The sequence below is a fragment of the Chiloscyllium plagiosum genome, unplaced genomic scaffold (assembly GCF_037043375.1).
Source record: "Chiloscyllium plagiosum isolate Xiang-an unplaced genomic scaffold, Cpla_swu_hap1 HiC_scaffold_25, whole genome shotgun sequence".
Classification (NCBI taxonomy): domain Eukaryota; kingdom Metazoa; phylum Chordata; class Chondrichthyes; order Orectolobiformes; family Hemiscylliidae; genus Chiloscyllium; species Chiloscyllium plagiosum.
Window position 1 is genome coordinate 6,540,412 of NW_028270163.1, and position 20,633 is coordinate 6,561,044.

Here is a 20,633-nt window from a genome sequence, read left to right on the forward strand (position 1 = left end):
AGGCATTTATGTGAAGCAATTTTTTATGATCCTGAATGCACTCTCTGACAGGATAATGGACACAGATTCAATAAGAACACAAGAAATAGGAATAGATAAGTATCATTTGATCCCTTGGGTCTGCTCTGTCAGTCAACTGATTCATGATTGATCAGATCTGGTCTTAAACTCCAGTTTCTTGCGTGTTTCCCTTCTGACTTCCCAATAGTCCAAGAATCTCCTTATTTCAGCCTTGAATGTACCCAATGACCCAACATCCACAGTTCTCTAGAGTAGGTAATTGTAAAGATTAGAATTAGATTACAATCCCTACAGTGTGGAAACAGGCTCTTCGGCCCAACAAGTCCATACCGATTCTCCAAAGCGTAACCCACCCACACCCATTCCCTTCCCCTATCCTTTACCCCCTACTAATGCACCTAACCTAAACATCCCTGAATACTATGGGCAATTTAGCATGGTCAATCCACCTGACCTGCACATCTTTGGACGGTGGGAGGCAACCGGAGCACCCGGAGGAAACCCACGCAGACACTGGGAGAATGTGCAAACTCCACACAGACAGTTGCCCCAGGCTGGAATCAAACCTGGGTCCCTGGCGCTGAGGAAGCAGTGCTAACCACTGAGCCACCGTGCCACCCAGAGGTGGTCACCAGGGACTTAGATAGAAGACAATTGGCAAAAGAGGAGACATTTATACGAAGCAATTTTTTATGATCTGGAATGCACTCTCTGACAGGATAATGGACACAGATTCAATAAGAACGCAAGAAATAGGAACAGATAAGTATCATTTGGTCCCTTGGGTCTGCTCTGTCAGTCAACTGATTCATGATTGATCAGATCTGGTCTTAAACTCCAGTTTCTTGCATGTTTCCCTTAATTCTTCCAAGAGAAGAAATTCCTTGTCATCTTGATTTTCAATGGGAGACCTCTCACACTGAAATAATTGCCTCTAATTCCAATTTCTCCAATGCGGAGAAACTTCCTCTCAGCATCCAACCTGTCAATCCTCTCTGAACCTAATATGTTGAAGAATATCAATTCTCTTTCTTCTGAACTCCTTTGAGCATAAGTACAACTTGCTCAAGGTTTCCTCAGAAGGTAATATCTTCATCCCAGGAAACAACCCATTTGAATTTCCTCCAATGCAAATCAATCCCTCCTTAAACAGGAAATTGCATGTGATACTCTAGGTGTGAGCACAGTACTATCTTCGAAAGCTGTCGCAAGACTTGCCTATGATTTTACTCTACCTCTCTTATACGTGGGCAACAGAGGAATTTGTGCTCAAAACCTTACCAATAGCCTTCACCAATGAAAAATGAGTTGAAATATTAAAAGTGTTGAAAGGCAGGTTACCCTGTGTTTCCAGCGTTGATTCCTATCTGAGAATCCTTGCATACTGTTGCAACCAGAGCTTGGGTGAGGTTCCTAATTGGGTGGCACGGTGGCTCAGTGGTTAGCACATCTGCCTCACAGCACCAGGGACCCGGGTTTGATTCCAACCTCAGGTGACTGTCTGTGTGGAGCTTGCCTATTATCCGGGTGCCTGTGCCGATGTGCTCCAGTTTCCTCTCAAGATGCTATATCGCCCATCGTGTCCAGGGATGTGCAGGCTGGGTGGGTTAGCTATGGGACATGCAGTGGTAGGGTGGTGGGGAATGGGTCTGGGTGGGATGCTCTTTGCAGAGTTGGTGTGTACCTTTCGGAGCACTGCTCCCTTGTCAGGCGAAGTGGAGGGTACGTTTCCCCTTATTTCACCTGATGAGGGACTAATACTCCGAAAGCTCATGATTTCAAACAAACCTGTTGGACTATAACCTGGCTCAGTGTGACTTCTGACTTTATACACCCCAGACCAACACCGGCAGCCTCCACACCATGAGAAGGTGGATGGGGGGGAGGGGATAGTCATGCCATCATTAAACTCCCCCTCTACCTGATGTGAGTTTCTTTGACACCTTCAGGTGTAACATTCCATCGATCCTGCACACAATCCTTGCCAGTGATTGTAGACCTGGAGTAATATTGTGTCTGTACCAGTGCGCTTTTAAATGAACACATGTTAGAATTAGGGGCTAAAGCACTTCTAGTATTTCAAATTCTGCCTGCCATCCCACCAACTCTTACACCTGATTGGCTGGGCTATGATAGGGACTAGATTAGAGTGGTGCTGGAAAAGCACAGCAGGTCAGGCAGCATCTGAGGAGCAGGAAAATCAACATTTCGGGACTGATAGGGACTGCTTCTGCATCCATCATTCAAAGTAAAACCTCCACATGTGAGAATGTGAGTGGACAGAGAACACACTCTTTACCGTTTCTGTACATGTTTGTGCGTGATATTTTCTCTCTCTGTTTCTAGGATGACTAGTCCTGAAGAAGGTTTATACCTGGAACATTGACGTCTTCACCTCCTGATGCTGCCTGGCTTGCTGGATCCTTCCAGCCTCCTGCTGGTCTATCCAGGATGACCAGGAGCATGTTTAATTGTAAATGTTATATCACAGGCTGTTTGCTGTTTGGGGGCAATGACTGCTTTTTAAATTTTTGAAGAGACGGGTACAGTTAAACTGGGAGCACAGATCCAGGTAAAAGCACAGCAGCGATTTGGAATATCCAAATTCCAGATGTACTTACAGATTGGGTAATCCTGGAAAGAGTGAGAGAAACAGCCACACATTCATTGCAAAGCTCTGTCTCCACTCGCAGTATCATGCCTGACAGCAACATTCTGAGTGACAGCTGTCGCTCCATCATCTGTAACCTGTCAGGGCACCACAATTAGCTGCAAAGAGAGAGAGAGCTCAAACTGAGAACAATGCAAGCAATGACAAAACTGGAGAGAAAGATGGAGGACAGCACCGCATAAAGATGTGTGTGTGTGTGTGTGTGTGTGTGTGTGTGCATGTGTCTGTGTGTGCGCGTGTGGTGTGTGCGTGTGTGCACACGTGCGTCTGCATGTGGCTGTGCTTTTGTGTGCGTGTGGCGTGTATGTGTGTGTGTGTGTGGCATGTGTCTGTGTGTTTTTATGTGTGATGGGAGCTGTGTGTGTGTGTGTAGGTAAGAGCCTTATTTACTGACTGCGATGCTTTTCTTTATTCATTCATAGGATATGGGTATCACTGGTAAGACCAGCATTTCTTTTCCATCTTTCATTCCCCTCAAAACAAGTAGTGGCTAGATCATTTCAAACGCTGTTTAAGAGTCAACTGCATTACTGGGTATCTGGAGTCAGATGTAGACCAGATGAAGAAGTCAAATTTCCCTCCCTAAAGGGCATTAGTTAACCAGATTAACTTTTGAACAATCCATAATAGTTATATGGTTATCAATACTCAGGCTGCTTTTTTTCATGTTGAATTGATTTAGTGTAACATGTATTGAATGAATACAATGAAAAATTTATACTTTGTCACTTACAGCGCCATCTTAGGTACCAAGATATCAAGGTACAGCTTCTTCAGTAACAAGATCTCCGAAAATAGAGAAATAAAATGCCCAGCATTGCAGACAAAAGAGTTCAGAACAGCGGTCTTCCACTCAGACCACACTGGCACCTAGACACCTGTCCACACTGGGCCTTAGCTCCAGACAGCGCCAGGCTTCACCTTGAGGATAATGAGGCTGAGAGATTGCTTTGGTATCTCCCCAAGGCCAGGAGACAACACTGAGGCCATGTCAAGGCGAGGTGTCGCCACACGGGGCTGAGAGGGTGCCCACGTCATGCTAGGAGGCAGCTCCTCATCATATCTGCGCTGAGCCAGAGGCTGGGAGTCATCAGAGGCCAGCAGAGAAGAGAAAAAAACACAAAGGGAAAAAAAAAAAGAGACGAGAAAGAAGAACAGAGAACATAGAACATTACAGCGCAGTACAGGCCCTTCGGCCCACAATGTTGCGCCGACCTGTCATACCAATCTGAAGCCCATCTAACCTACACTATTCCATGTACATCCATATGCCTGTCCAATGATGATTTAAATGTACTTAAAGTTGGCGAATCTACTACCGTTGCAGGCAAAGCATTCCATACCCTTACTACTCTCTGAGTAAAGAAACTACCTCTGACATCTGTCCTATATCTATCACCCCTCAATTTAAAGCCATGCCCCCTCGTGCTCGCCGTCACCATATTTGGAAAAAGGCTCTTCCTGTCCACCCTATCTAACCCTCTGATTATCTTATATGTCTCTATTAAGTCACCTCTCAACCTTCTTCTCTTGAACGAAAACAGCCTCAAGTCCCTCAGCCTTTCCTCGTAAGACCTTCCCTCCATACCAGGCAACATCCGAGTAAATCTCCTCTGCACCCTTTCCAAAGATTCCACATCCTTCTATAATGCAGTGACCAGAACTGTACACAATACTGCCAAGTGCGGCCGCACCAGAGTTTTGTACAGCTGTAGCATAACCTCATGGTTCCAGAACTCGATCCCTCTGTTAATAAAAGCTAAAACACTGTATGCCTTCTTAACAACCCTGCCAACCTGGGTTGCAACTTTCAAGGATCTGTGTACCTGGACACCGAGATCTCTCGGCTCATCTACACTACCAAGAATCTTACCATTAGCCCAGTACTTTGCATTCCGGTTACTCCGACCAAAGTGAATCACCTCACACCTGTCCTCATTAAACTCCATTTGCCACCTCTCAGCCCAGCTCTGCAGCTTATTATGTCTCTCTGTAGCCTACAACATCCTTCGTCACTATCCACAACTCCACCAACCTTAGTGTCATCTGCAAATTTACTAACCCACCCTTCTACGCCCTCATCCAGGTGGTTTATAAAAATGACAAACAGCAGTGGCCCCAACAGCGACCGTTGCAGTATGCCACTAGTAACTGGACTCCAGGATGAACTTTTCCCATCAACCACCACCCTCTGTCTTCCTTCAGCTAGCCAATTACTGATCCACACTGCTATATCTCCCACAATCCCATTCCTCCCCATTTTGTACAATAGCCTACCTTATTGAAGAAGAATGGGCAGAGCAGATGAGCTCTGGCTGAAGCATCCCTCTCGGCCGCTATCTTGCTAGCTTGTTATATGTTGTGGTTGTGTTCACCAGAAATATTTGAGATGTGTTGGGCTGATCCACTGCCAGTTGAATCCAGTTCTTGCTGTATTGGTCTAAATTTCTGTGACCCAGCGATGAAGGATGGCCACATGATATCTTTAATAGAAGATAGACATGGTCATGATCAAGAGTATTGATTTCTTACATTGTACTTAATAACAATCTAAATGTACACACGGATTATCGTTAGCTACATGGGCAACACTTATAGAGTCATAGAGATGTACCATATGGAAACAGACCCTTCGGTCCAACTTGTCCATGCCGACCAGATATCCCAACCCAATCTAGTCCCACCTGCCAGCACCCAGCATGGTTAGTTCCTCTCAAGAACAATTCTTCATATCCTGATGGATTTACCTTAATTTGTAATGCCAGTTAACTCTTTCAGGCACTTATAAAACAATTTTTCATTCAAATTTATTAATTGAACTGCCAGCTGCCATGGTGGGATTTGAACAGTTATCTGCAGAGACTTAGAGTGTGCCTCTTGATTACTGATCCAGTGACGGTGTTGAAATAGGATTGCATTAGACTGGAGTCCTGTGACCAGTGGTTTGCCACAAGGGAGCGCCAGACCATGGCAACACGACGGTTGGAAGAAGAGCGCCTCATCTTCTGCCTGGGAACCCTCCAACCACAAGGGATGAACTCAGAATTCTCCAGTTTCCTCATTTCCCCTCCCCCCACCTTGTCTCAGTGAAATCCCTCGAACTCAGCACCGCCTTCCTAACCTGCAATCATCTTCCTGACCTCTCTGCCCCCACCCCACTCCGGCCTATCACCCTCACCTTGACCTCCCTCCACCTACGCATTTCCAAAGCCCCTCCCCCAAGTCCCTCCTACCTACCTTTTATCTTAGCCTGCTGGACACACTTTCCTCATTCCTGAAGAAGGGCTTATGCCCGAAACATCGATTCTCCTGTTCCTTGGATGCTGCCTGACCTGCTGCGCTTTTCCAGCAACACATTTTCAGCACAAGGGATTGGTGCTGGGTCTACCACTTTTCATTATTGATGTAAATAATTTGAATGTGAAATAGGAGGTACAGTTAGTAAGTTTGCAGATGACACCAAAATTGGAGGTGGAGTGGACAACGAAGAGGATTCCCTCCGATTACAACAGGATCTTGATCAGATGGACCAGTCGGCTGAGGAGTGGCAGATGGAGTTTAATTTAGATAAATGTGAGATGCTGCATTTTAGAAAGGCAAATCAGGGCAGGATTTATACACTTAATGGTAAGGTCTTGGGGAATGCTACCCAGCAAAGAGACCTTGGAGTGCAGGTTCATAGTTCCTTGAAAGTGGAGTCACAGGTAGATAGGATAGTGAAGGAGGTGTTTAAAGTGCATTGAGTATAGGAGCTGGGAGAGGCTGAACAGGACATTGGCTAGACCACTACTGGAATACTGCATGCAATTCTGGTCTCCCTGCTTTAGGAATGCTGTAGTGAAACTTGAAAGGGTTTAGAAAAGATTTACAAGGATGTTGCCAGGGTTGGAGAGTTTGAGCTACAGGGGGAGGCTGAATAGGCTGGGGCTGTTTTCCCTGGAGGCTGGTGGGAAGGAACTTATGGAGATTTATAAAAGCATGAGAAGCATGGATAGATAGGGTTAATAGCCAAGGTCTTTTCCGTGGGGTGGTGGAGCCCAAAACTAGAGGGCATGGGTTTAAGGTGAGAGGGGAAAGATTTAAAAAGGACCTAAGGGGCAACGTTTTCACACAGAGGGTGGTATGTGTATGGAATGAGCTGCCAGAGGAAGTGGTGGGGCCTGGTACAATTACAGCATTTAAAAGGCATGTGTATGGATATATAAATAGGAAGGGTTTAGAGGGATATGGGCCGGGTGCTGGCAAATGGGACTAGATTAATTTAGGATATCTGGTTGGCATGGACAAGTTGAACCAAAGGGTCTATTTCGATGCTGTACAACTCTATGACTCCAGGACAATTGGAAAATTCATTTAGGAAGCACTATTGTTGAGGGTCCAGAGTAGGTAAGAAGCAGCATTAACTGTAGGTGTCTCAAATGATTAACCATGACTACATTGTTATTCAGTTATTATCAAATTACTGATGATTATTCTGGACCCATTTGCTTGTGTGCAATTTCATATTGGGGAGAAAGTGAGGTCTGCAGATGCTGGAGATCAGAGATGGAAATGTGTTGCTGGAAAAGCGCAGCAGGTCAGGCAGCATCTAGGGAACAGGAGAATCGACGTTTCGGGCATTATCCCTTCTTCAGGAATGGCTAATTTCATATTGACAAATGACTGGATTTGTAAACAGGTGCTTTAGTGTCTGAGAAAACTCCAAAATTCAAAATGTTACCTGCTAAAATGAGAAAGCAGCCCTCAACAAAAGTAAGCTCAATAGCTTTCCATCGGAAATATTTAAAATATTGCCCTGAGGTGGAGTGTGTGGAGGTGAAGCAATTTTGAACTCTGCTTCCAAGTATTTTATGTACTTGCATGTTAATGTTTTCAGTCTCCTGTATGAGATACCTGAGTCTATCTAACCTGCAGCATTTTGTAGGCTGTCAGTATTTAAACAATGGTTTTTTTTTCTCTCTGTTTTGCCAAAATGAACAATGTTAGATTTTCCCACATTTGTGGCCATTCACAGAACCTATCTCGATCCCTTCTGACAACATCCCTTTCCAGCAATTCTTGTAGTGTGACCAAATTTGGCTGGAATATGTTCCCCAAGTCCCTCCTCCCTACCTTTTATCTTAGCCTGCTTGGCACACTTTCCTCATTCCTGAAGAAGGGCTCATGCCCGAAACGTCGATTCTCCTGTTCCTTGGATGCTGCCTGACCTGCTGCGCTTTTCCAGCAACACATTTTCAGCTCTGATCTCCAGCATCTGCAGTCCTCACTTTCTCCTGGAATACGCCGAGCCCTGTATTCAGATTGTTAGCACATAGAATGTCTTCCTGCATCTCTTTGAGTTCATTGCTTGATGGCAGGTTCACCCTAAAGTGTCACAGCTCGGAGGGCAAGAAGGCAGGTCCCAAATTCAACCAAGTCAGAATGGAAACCAAACCCCATGCTGTTGGCACCAATTGGATCCACACCAGCCATCCAGCCAACTGAGCTAACCGTTCACAAAGGAGTCCAAGTTACTGTAGGTACAAATGCTTTCTGATACACGTTGGAGTCTGGAGCTATGAACAGTAATGGGAAGGGGTCCAATTCATTTTCATTATAAGGCATCATATCTCTCTGGCTGTTAATGCCTACCATTGTAGTATGTTGGAAGGATTCATAAATTGACGCTCGACCTGTTTGCAATGCTATGAATACATCTCCCCTGGCCGTCAAGTCCTTCAGTAGAACTTAAATCCAACACTTCTAGCTCAGAGATAGGAATGCTACCCACTGCAACACAATTCCTCCTTCAAACGTCCTGCCTGCATTTCTTCATTAATAGATTCCAGCATTTTCCCATTCCACTTTTGTCAACTCTGTTTCATACCTTTATAATTTGCGTTTTTTAAATTTAAAACAATAGGCCCTGTCCCAAGTTTCTCACACTCAGGCTGAATGTGAAATTCCAGCATATTATGATCACTCTTTCCTAGAGGCTTCTTCCTGATGAGATAATTCATGAATCCTATCTCTGCCAAATCTAGAATAGCTGGTTTCCTCGTTGGTTCCAAAATGTATTGTCTCAGACAGATTCTGTGCACTCTATGAGATTGTTTACATCTCTCCCCATGTACATTTCTATTGAAGGTGACTGGGAATCTGGAGAGATGCATTAATTGTGAGACTTATTCATTATCACTTGATGTCCCTACTGTACTCATTTAAAATCTACCACAATAAGGTCCAATGACTGGCAATTTGAGATTTGCTATTTGTTCCGTGTATTGCCCCCTGTCTAAGACCATAAGACAGGAGCAGAAGGTGGCCATTCAGCCCATCGAGTATGCTTTATCATTCAATGAGATCACTGAAGATTAGAGGGCCCTCGACTCCACTTTCCTACCTTATCCCCAAAACCTTGATTCCCTTAATAATTAGAAATCTGTCTAAACCAGCCTTGAATAGACTTAATGACGGCCACAACAGCCCCCGTAGTAAATAATTAAACAAATTCACAACCCTTTCTGAGAAAAACAAAACCTCTTCAATTCTGTCTTCATTGAGTAACTTGTTACTCTAAGATTATGCCCTCTGGTCTGAAACTTTATTAAATGGGAAACAAACTCTCCATATTTACCCTGTCTAGTGCCCTAAGTATTTGTATGTTTTTATAAGGTTGCCTCTCATTTTTCCAAACTCCAATGAGTACAGGCTCAGATTATTCAACCTCTCCTCATTGGAAAATCCCACCATACCGAGATTGATATCCTGAAAATTTCCACCTTATCCTGACTGTCTGTCTTCTCTTATTTAGCAAATCCTCTATCCATGCTTATATATTGCTCCCAACATCATAGGTTCATATTTTATTAAGAAGACTTATATACAGTACCTTATTAAATGCATTTTGAAAGCGCAAATCTATTACATTTACAGGTTCTAGAACATAGAACATAGAACAATACAGCACAGAACAGGCCCTTCGGCCCACGATGTTGTGCCGAACATTTGTCCTAGCTTCAGCACCCATCCATGTACCTATCCAATTGCCGCTTAAAGGTCACCAAAGATTCTGACTCTACCACTCCCACAGGCAGCGCATTCCATGCCCCCACAACTCTCTGGGTAAAGAACCCACCCCTGACATCTCCCCTATACCTTCCACCCTTCACCTTAAATTTATGTCCCCTTGTAACACTCTGTTGTACCCGGGGAAAAAGTTTCAGACTGTCTACTCTATCTATTCCTCTGATCATCTTATAAACCTCTATCAAGTCACCCCTCATCCTTCGCCGTTCCAACGAGAAAAGGCCTAGCACTCTCAACCTATCCTCGTACGACCTATTCTCCATTCCAGGCAACATCCTGGTAAATCTTCTCTGCACCCTCTCCAAAGCTTCCACATCTTTCCTAGAGTGAGGCGACCAGAACTGCACACAGTACTCCAAATGTGGCCTAACCAAAGTCCTGTACAGCTGCAACATCACTTCACGACTCTTGAATTCAATCCCTCTGCTAATGAACGCTAATACACCATAGGCCTTCTTACAAGCTCTATCCACCTGAGTGGCAACTTTCAAAGACCAATGAACATAGACCCCAAGATCCCTCTGTTCCTCCACCTCACTAAGAACCCTACCGTTAACCCTGTATTCCGCATTCTTATTTGTCTTTCCAAAATGGACAACCTCACACTTGGCAGGGTTGAACTCCATCTGCCACTCCTCAGCCCAGCTCTGCATCATATCCAAGTCCCTTTGCAGCCGACAAGAGCCCTCCTCACTATCCACAACTCCACCAATCTTCGTATCATCTGCAAATTTACTGACCCACCCTTCGACTCCCTCATCCAAGTCATTAATAAAAATTATGAACAGCAGAGGACCCAGAACTGATCCCTGCGGAACTCCACTTGTAACTGGGCTCCAGGCTGAATATTTATCTAGATAGATAGGCCCCCCAATAGCAGCAGAAATGTGGAGAAACAGATTGGGAAACAGATTTTGGAAAGGTGCAGAAGCCACAGGGTAGTAGTCATGGGCGATTTCAACTTCCCAAATATTGTTTGGAAGCTCTTTAGATCTAGTAGATTGGATGGGGTGGTGTTTGTGCAGTGTGTCCAGGAAGCTTTTCTAACACAGTATGTAGATTGTCCGACCAGAGGGGAGGCCATTTTGGATTTGAACCGGGACAAGTGATGGGCTTGTTAGTGGGTGAACATTTTGGTGCTGGTGACCACAATTCTGTGACTTTCACCTTGGTTATGGAGAGAGATAGGTGCGTGCAATCAGGGTAGGTTTTACAATTGAGGGAAGGGTAATTACGATGCTGTAAGACAGGATCTGAGGAGCATAAGTTGGGAGCATAGGCTGTCGGGGAAGGATGTCGTAGAAATGTGGAACCTTTTCAAGGAACAGATAAGGCGTGTCCTTGATATGTATGTACCGGTCAGGCAGGAAAGAAATGGTCGTGTGAGGGAACCTTGGTTGACGAGGGAGGCTGAATGTCTTGTAAAGAGGAAGAAGGAGGCTTACATAAGGTTGAGGAAACAGGGTTCAGACAGAGCAGTGGAGGGATACAGGATAGCCAGAAGGGACCTGAAGAAAGGGATTAGGAGAGCCAAGAGAGGGCATGAAAAATCTCTGGCGGATAGGATCAAGGATAACCCAAAGGCATTTTATGCGTATGTGAGAAACATGAGAATGACGAGAACGAGGGTAGGTCCAATCAAGGACGGTAGTGGGAGACTGTGTATTGAGTCGGAAGAGATAGGAGAGGTCTTGAATGAGTACTTTTCTTCAGTATTTATGAATGAGAGGAACCGTATTGTTGAAGAGGAGAGTGTGAAACGGACTGGTAAGCTAGAGGAGATACATGTTAGGAAGGAAGATGTGTTGGATATTTGTACAGCATGCTGACTGTTAATCTGATTTTGCAACAGTAAAGGAAAACTGTCAAAGCCTATTCACTGCACTTTGAGTACTCAATGTCTTGCTGTTACAATGCAACGTTTTGTTTTATTGTCAGATGACATGTATTCCCGCTTGTTACCTCCTTAATGAGCTGTAATAAATTTGTCGGGGTATGATTTCCCTTACATGAGGCCATGCTGATTCTGTTTGATTATGTACGTTTCTAAATATTCTGCTTTTACATTTTCTCATACTAGACTAGAACATTTTCCCAATCAGTAAATTCTGAAATAATGGGCAGCATGGTGGCACAATGGTTAGCACTGCTGCCTCACACCGCCAGAGACCCGGGTTCAATTCCCGCCTCAGGCAACTGTCTGTGTGGAGTTTGCACATTCTCCCCGTGTCTGCGTGGGTTTCCTCTGGGTGTTCCGGTTTCCTCCCACAGTCCAAAGATGAGCAGGTCAGGTGAATTGGCCAAGTTAAATTGCCCATAGTGTTAGGTGCATTAGTCAGGGGTAAATGTAGGAGAATGGGTCTGGGTGGGTTAATCTTCAGAGGGTCGGTGCGGACTTGTTGGGCCAAAGGGCCTGTTTCCATACTGTAGGGAATCTAATCTAAGTCAACTGCCTTTTCGTTATCTATTTTCTGTCTCCCTCCCTTTTTCTGAAGAGGGATGTTAAATTGTCAGCTTTCCAGCCCTCTGAAGTTTCTGGAGCAATTACTACCAGTGCATTCGCTATTTCTGCAGCTGCTTCCTTGAAAGGGTGCATCCTATCACGTCCATGGGACTTATTGGCTTTAGCCCCATTAGTTTCTCGACTACTTTTTCTCTCACGATAGCTATTGTATGCATTTGCTCTCCCTCTGTATCATCTTTATTAGTTAGTGTTTTTAATAGCCTCGACTTAAAATTCTGATGCAACAATTTATTCAACTTTTCTGCAATTTCCTGAATCCATATTATTATTTCCCTAGCCTCATTCTCTAAGAGGCTTATGTTCACTGTAACTTCTTTATCTATATAAATTTGCTCTCTATATGTATTTAGATATCTAGAGCAAATTAGCAAGTAACATAAAAACAAAAAGTTAAAGCTTCTTTAAATATATTATATATACATTTAAAGAAGCTTTTACTGTCTATTTTTGTGTTACTTGCTAATTTTCTCTCATTGTTTATTTTCTCTTTTTTTTTGGTCACCTTTTGTTGGCTTTTAAAATGTACCCCATCCTTCAATTTACCACTGAGCATTGCTACATTGTGTGTCCTTAATCTCCACAGTTAATCATAACTGGTTTATCATCATTGATAATGTTTGTTATGGACCAGGCCAAACCTCCTCAAAACACTAAGAAGGTAGCCCAGCCCCTAACCTTTTCTTATTTTAAAGACAGATGTGAAGTGGATATTCCAGGAGGGATGCAGCCGGTCAAACCACTTGGCTTTAAGCAAAACAGAGTTTATTCACACACTACAGTTGAAACATGAAAACAAAATTAGAATAAATTAACTTATTTGAAACCCAACTGACTCAATATCACAACTTACTGAAGGAGCTGTTCCAATCCCCACAATTTCCCATAAACACACCCCTTGACAAAAGGTAAATTCAAATGCAGGTCCTTGCAGGCAGGAGAGAAAGTTCAGGCAAGAAACATCTGTTGAAGCATGGAACCTCTTTTCACTGCAGCTGCTTCTCTTGGTCACTAGCAGTTTCTGACTGCCTGTTAAAACTACCCCAAACTAGAAAAAACCTGAACTGACAGAACTGGCCACTCCCCTTTCATTGTATAACTGTTTTTAAAAAAATCCTAAAGGCCTCCTCTGGTTGTTGACTTAGGCAGTTTCTGTTAGCCACTTCAGCACCACGGCCTTTACAAGCCCTCTTGAAAAAAAAGACAAAATAACCTTGTTAAAGGGGCAGCATCGTCACACATTCAATAACTATTTCTTGGAGCACAGTAGGGAAACAAAGAATACTCCATGTCACCTCACTGTTCCTTTCAGTGAAAAGGGGATGATAATCTGAAAGGAAAACGCTAAAAAAAAAATTTCAGCCGGAGATCCTCCTTCAGAATGGGTCAGACAAAGGTTTCAGAATAGTGAAGTTCATCTGATGTGCTAGCACAAAGCAGACAATGTCTAATTGACCGTATCCAACTTTATCAGCTTTCTTGTTCTATTAAATCAGTTGTTGGTGGTAAAACCACTGGCTGTTAAGGCTCGCTGTTGTGCAAACATCCAAAGGTGAATTCACCCTAAATAATCGTTTCTTTCATAAAAGCCGTTGATTCTGATGTCAAATTCAGGCTGACATTCCAGTGCAGCAATTAAGGGTGTGCTGTTTAGAGTCATAGAGATATACAGCACGGAAACAGATCCTTCAGTCCAACTCATCCGTGCCGACCAGGGAAAAGTGTCTATTTACCCTATCCAGGCCCCTCATGATTTTATAAACCTCTATAAGTTGGTGAGAAGTGTCAAGTTACAGGGAGAGAGGTGGTGGTGTAGTGGGAATTTCACTGGGCACAGGCTTTAAATCGCACCATGGTAAATGATGAGATTTGAAAATTAAAAATAATGTGGGATTAAAAGCTGTCCTCATGCTGACCATGTAACAACCCATCTGGTTCACTAATGTCCCTCAGGGAAGGCAATCTGCCATTCTTACCTGGTCTGGCCTACATGTGACTCCAGACCCACAGCCATGTAGTTGTCCCTTAACTGCCCTCTGCACAATTAGGTCCCCTGTATAAATAAACACACATCAAAATGAAAGCTCACCTGGCCTTTCCACCTGACTGTTACTCATCTTGCAGCACACCTGGAAGAAGAGAATTTGGATTCTCCTGGTGTGCTGGTCAGTATGTAAACTCCAACCACACCTAGAAACAGATCATAGAATATAAAACATAGAACATTACAGCGCAGTACAGGCCCTTTGGCCCTCAATGTTGCGCCACCCTGTCATACCAATCTGAAGCCCATCTAACCTACACTATTCCATGTACGTCCATATGCTTGTCCAATGACGACTTAAATGTACTTAAAGTTGGCGAACCTACTACCGTTGCAGGCAAAGCATTCCATACCCTTACTACTCTCTGAGTAAAGAAACTACCTCTGACATCAGTCCTATATCTATACCCCTCAATTTAAAGCTATGCCCCCTTGTGTTCACCGTCACCATATTTGGAAAAAGGTTCCACCTGTCCACCCCATCTAACCCTCTGATTATCTTATATGTCTCTATTAAGTCACCTCTCAACCTTGTTCTCTCCAACGAAAACAGCCTCAAGTCCCTCAGCCTTTCCTCGTAAGACCTTCCCTCCATACCAGCCAACATCCTAGTAAATCTCCTCTGAACCATTTCCAAAACTTCCACATCCTTCTTATAATGGGGTGACCAGAACTGTACACAATACTCCACGTGCGGCCGCACCAGGGTTTTGTACAGCCGTAGCATAACCTCATGGTTCCAGAACTCGATCCTTCTATTAATAAAAGCTAAAACACTGTATGCCATCTTAACAACCCTGTCAATCTGGGTGGCAACTTTCAAGGATCTGTGTACCTGGACACCGAGATCTCTCGGCTCATCTACATTACCAAGATTCTTACCATTAGCCCAGTACTTTGCATTCCGGTTACTCCGACCAAAGTGAATCACCTCACACTTGTCCACATTCAACTCCATTTGCCACCTCTCAGCGCAGCTCTGCAGCTTATCTATGTCTCTCTGTAACCTACAACATCCTTCGTCACTATCCACAACTCCACCGACCTTAGTGTCGTCTGCAAATTTACTAACCCACCCTTCTACGACCTCATCCAGGTTGTTTATAAAACTGACGAACAGCAGTGGACCCAACACTGACCCTTGCGGTACGCCGCTAGTAACCGGACTCCCGGATGGACATTTCCCATCAACTACAACCCTCTGTCTTCTTTCAGCAAGCCGATTACTGATCCAAATTGCTATATCTCCCACAATCCCATTCCTCCACATTTTGTACAATAGCCTACTATGGGGAACCTTATCGAAGGCCTTGCTGAAATCCATATACACCGCATCAAACGGTTTACTCTCATCTACCTGTTTGGTCACCTTCTCAAAGAACTCAATCAGGTTTGTGAGGCACAACCTACCCTTCACAAAACCGTGCTGACTATCCCTAATCAAATTATTCTTTTCTAGATGATTATAAATCCTATTTCTTATAACCTTTTCCAATACTTTACCAACAACTGGTCTGTGAAATCACATTACGGGACCCCATCTTGTGTAAATTAGCTGCAACACTTCAGAACTACATAGAACCGCAGAATCCCTACAGTAAAGGAGCAGGTCATTTGGCCCATCGAGTCCGCACCAACCCAACCACCCACACTATCCCTGCATGTCCCATAACTAACGCACCTAACCTACACATGCCTGGACACTACAGGTAATTTAGCATGGCCAATCCACCTAACCTGCACAATCTTTGGACTGTGGGAGGAAAGCGGAGCACCTGGAGGAAACCCATGCAAACACATGGAGAATGTACAAACTTCACGCAGTCGTCTGAGGGTGGAATCGAATCTGGGTCCCTGGCACTGTGAGGCAGTAAGTACTAACCACTGAGCCACTGTGCCACCCCATCTTGGGTAGTAAAGTGCTTTAGAACATCCTGAGGTAGCAAAAGGTGCTATGTAAATGCAAGTCTTTCCTTAAGAACACATTTCTCGCAGACTTGAAATGTGTGATTGATTTTTTGTCACCATTTCCTTCTAACTGATATGCCATTGATGTTTAATTTTGTTACATATTGAGAAATGGCATTGGCTGTTTTTATTGATATCCCAATTATCTCAGGAATAGGTTTGAGTTGGTGTTATGTGATAAATGTCAGTCCATGCAATGATGGAAACCACCTGGCAGGGGAGTTTGTGGAGTTCCACTCTGACAATTACCCCACAATTAAGCTCCGTCATAACCTTCCTCCTGTGACCTTTTGATAAGTTTGTTGGGTTTAATTAAACTTAAGGCTTGGCTCTCTATCAGCATGAGATTTTCCACTTGGAACTGATGACAATAAAGCACTGCTATAACTCCAGGCTTTTTCAAACATGAATCATTGTAAGATTTTAAATGTATGAGTTTATTCACCAGAAGGAAGACAAAATACCCTCAGAAAATGCAGCGCGAAGAAAAGGCTGCACTCCAGGAAAGAAAGAAACTGCGTTGCATAGCACCTTTCATGATTTTTAGTTCATTCCATTGCATTTTACAACTAAATTTTAAGTGCAGGCACTATTGCAATATGCAGTATGAGACCGTGGTTAGATAATCTTATTCAGTGAAGTTGGAGAAGGAATATCTTGAGCAGGAAAATCTCACAGTTCTTCAAATAATGCAACAGGATCTTGCACATCCTCTCTAGGCTGCTGACTGGGCCTTGGTTTAGGACATCATTCAAGAGATTTTTTTAATCTCATTTCTATTTTATAGCAATTTTTGTTCTACGGATCCTTTTTATTAATGTGCAGCAAAATACAAGGTTCAGTAAAAGCTTGAAGCATCCTCACTGTGTCCAGAGCTGGAATTTCTCAGCCTTTTTTAAAAATCATTTGATTGGTAAGAAGCTCATTACAAAGGGAGGTCAAAGTAGCCACTGCAGTTGCAAACATGACAAAACTCCACAAAATCCACCTTCTCATCAGAATTAAGAGTGACAATCCCGTCCAGTTTTTTTGATTTTTCAGCATGAAGCTCAGCAATTCTGCTTGCAACAGATCCTTAACTTCAGTGTGATCTTGTCAGCATCATTTATTGAGTATTTATGGAAGATAACAATTAAAGTAAACATACACTTTTCTAAGTCAGTAGAGCATTGGCCAGATGTGATGAGAGTCAATAAGGTAATCTTTCAGTAATGTGCATGACCTTAAGTGCAGTGTTCAAGTCTCTAGAGAGTGGGACTTGAGCCAACAAATTTATGACAGAGTTTATGCTACTGTGCCTTTGGTAACTTGGTCAATCCTGACAAATGCATGTAAAATTTATCATTCGTGAACTACCTGTTAGTATTGGACACTACTTTCAACGACTCCGTTGGTGACATTGTCAAACAACAGTAACCATTGAACAAGCAGAGCTGCTCTACAAGATGAGATTATTTGAATTTACATTCAATAGTCTTTGATTCTCTTCTAAAACATAGTTGTTTTTGGCTGAGATTGCCAGCAATAAGTTTATTTTTTCAGAATTCTCACACAAGAGTAGAAGGTTCCAATTTTACACTCTCTACTGCCACGGTCTACGCTGAGAATGGGGGAATGTGGGGGTAGGGATGTGAGCACTGTGTCTAAGATGTTATCTTGCAGACTCCCTTCTGGGAGAAAGTGAGGACTACAGATGCTGGAGATCAAAGTGTGTGATGCTGGTCAGGCAGTATACGAGGAGCAGAAGAGTCAATGTTTTAGGCATAAGCCCTTGCCCGAAGCTCACAGTCTCCCTCTGGGCCAAGTTAAACCAGAGGTTCCTCTTTATCCATTAGAAAGCATTCAATCTCTCAATACCCATTCCCTCTAGTCCCCTGTGGAAATACCCTACCCTGTACTCACTAGTTGGCTTTGCATATCAGATTAGAGGAGAGAAACAGGCTATTGTTATGGTGATGCATCTCAGAGGTGAGAAACCAGCCCGGACCTCACACTACTGAGTCAGAGCAATGTAATAGCCAGGAAATGGATGATGGACAGCCCATTGCCCTGCATAATATGGCAGACACTTGTACTCACTGGAATTTAGAAGAATGAGGGGGAATCTCAAAGACATCCTGATGGGATTGAACAGGCTAGATGTGGGAAGAATGTTCCTGCAATCGGGGAAATCCAAAACTAAGGGTCACAGTCTAAGAATAAGAGGTAAGCCAGGTAGGACTGAGATGTTTTCACTCAGAGAGCTGTGAACCTGTGGAACTCTCTCCCACAGGAAGCTGTTGGGGCCAGTTCATGAGATATGTTCAAGATGGAGCTGGACTTGGCCCTTGCGGCTAAAGGGATTAAGGCGTATGAATAGAGTCTGGGAATGGGATACTAAGATTGCACGATCAGCCACGATTATATCAAATGGTGGTACAGGCTTGAAGGGCTGAATGGCCTACTCCTGCATCTATTTTCTTTGTTTCTATGTTTCGATGAGACAAGTTGCCTGTGGTCTCCACGGCCAACACAGCTGAGGAACCCAGTCTAAAGGCTTGGTTCTCCTGGAAAACCCAGGGAAACGACATGATGGAACAGCAGGAACCGTCTGTGGTCAGCACAGGCCCCAGTAGCTCACTGCGATCCCCGGGCGTGGTTTTGGAAGGTGCCAGGTGAAATCAGCAGACAGCAGGAAGAGTATTTGATTTCCCACACATAGGAGATTGCATCTGCAGGAAATTGGATGACAGTAGATAGATTTATCAACATACTGACCAGGGTGGAAGAAATTAAATGATCTCGCTAGGCTTATCAAGGTAGATTCTCTTCTCATAACTCTTGTGTACTCTCCAGGGTCCATCAGGTTTTCTAGTTTAGCCCCAATACCAACATTCCTTTTGTCTTGTGCTTTCTGTGGCCAACTCTGCCTCACTCTGCATCTCTCTGCTTGCCCTCACATTCACAGAATCCGCTTCTGATGTTTCCTCTTATCAACACTCACTCTTTACCCTATCATCAAGTTATGGTACAAAGGTTCTCTAACCTTTGCTCGGTCCACATAATAGCGTGCTTTTGTTGCAACAACGTTGCTCATTTCAACATTTTCACTGTTATTCCCTGTGGGTGCTTCAAATTCAGGTTTATTCTGACGTTTGCCTCTCTAATCTCCACCCTGACATGGTTTAATCTGATGATCACATTGCAAACATTTTCTGAGTTAAACCCAAATAGAGTCATAGAGATGTACAGCACGGAAACAGACCCTTCGGTCCAACCCGTCCATGCCGACCGGATATCCCAACCCAATCTAGTCCCACCTCCCAGCACCCGGCCCATATCCCTCCAAACCCTTCCTATTCATATACCCATCCAGATCCCTTTTTAATGCTGTAATTGTACCAGCCTCCACCACTTCCTCTGGTAGCTCATTCCATGCATGTACCACCCTCTGCGTGAAAACGTTGCCCCTTAGGTCTCTTTTATATCTTTCCGGACTCACCCTAAACCTATCTTGAAAAGTGTGGTGCTGGAAAAACATCGCAGGCCAGGCAGCATCCGAGGAGCAGGAGAATCAACGTTTCGGGCATAAGCCTTTCTTCAGGAATGAGGCTGGTGTGCCAAGCGGGCTGAGATAAATGGTAGGGGGGAGGGAATTTGGGGGAGGGGCACTGGGGATACGATAGGTGGAAGGAGGTGAGGGTGAGGGTGATAGGCTGGAGAGGGGGTGGGGGCGGAGAGGTCGGGAAGAAGATTGCAGGTCAAGAGGGTGGTGCTGAATCCGAGGGTTAGGACTGAGATAAGTATCGTATTCCCAACGCCCCTCCCCCAAATTCCATCCCCCCTACCGTTTATCTCAGCCCGCTTGGCACACCAACCTCATTCCTGAAGAAGGGCTTATGCCCGAAACATCGATGCTCCTGCTCCTCGGATGCTGCCTAGCCTGCTGTGTTTTTCCAGCACCACACGTTTCAACTCTGGTCTCCAGCATCTGCAGTCCTCACTTCCTCACCCTAAACCTATGCCCTCTAGTTCTGGACTCCCCCAACCCAGGGAAAAGACTTTGTCTATTTATTCTATCCATGCCCCTCATGATTTTATAAACCTGTATAAGGTCACCCCTCAGCCTCCGATGCTCCAGGGAAAGCAGTCCTAACCTATTCAACATCTCCCTATCGCGCAAATCCTCCAGCCCTGAGAACACCTTTGTAAATCTTTTCTGAATCCTTTCAAGTTTCACAAGATCTTTCTGATAGGAAGGAGACCAGAATTGCACGCAATATTCCAACAGTGGCCTAACCAATATCTTGTACAGCTCCAACATGACCTCCCAACTCCTGTACTCAATACTCTGACCAATA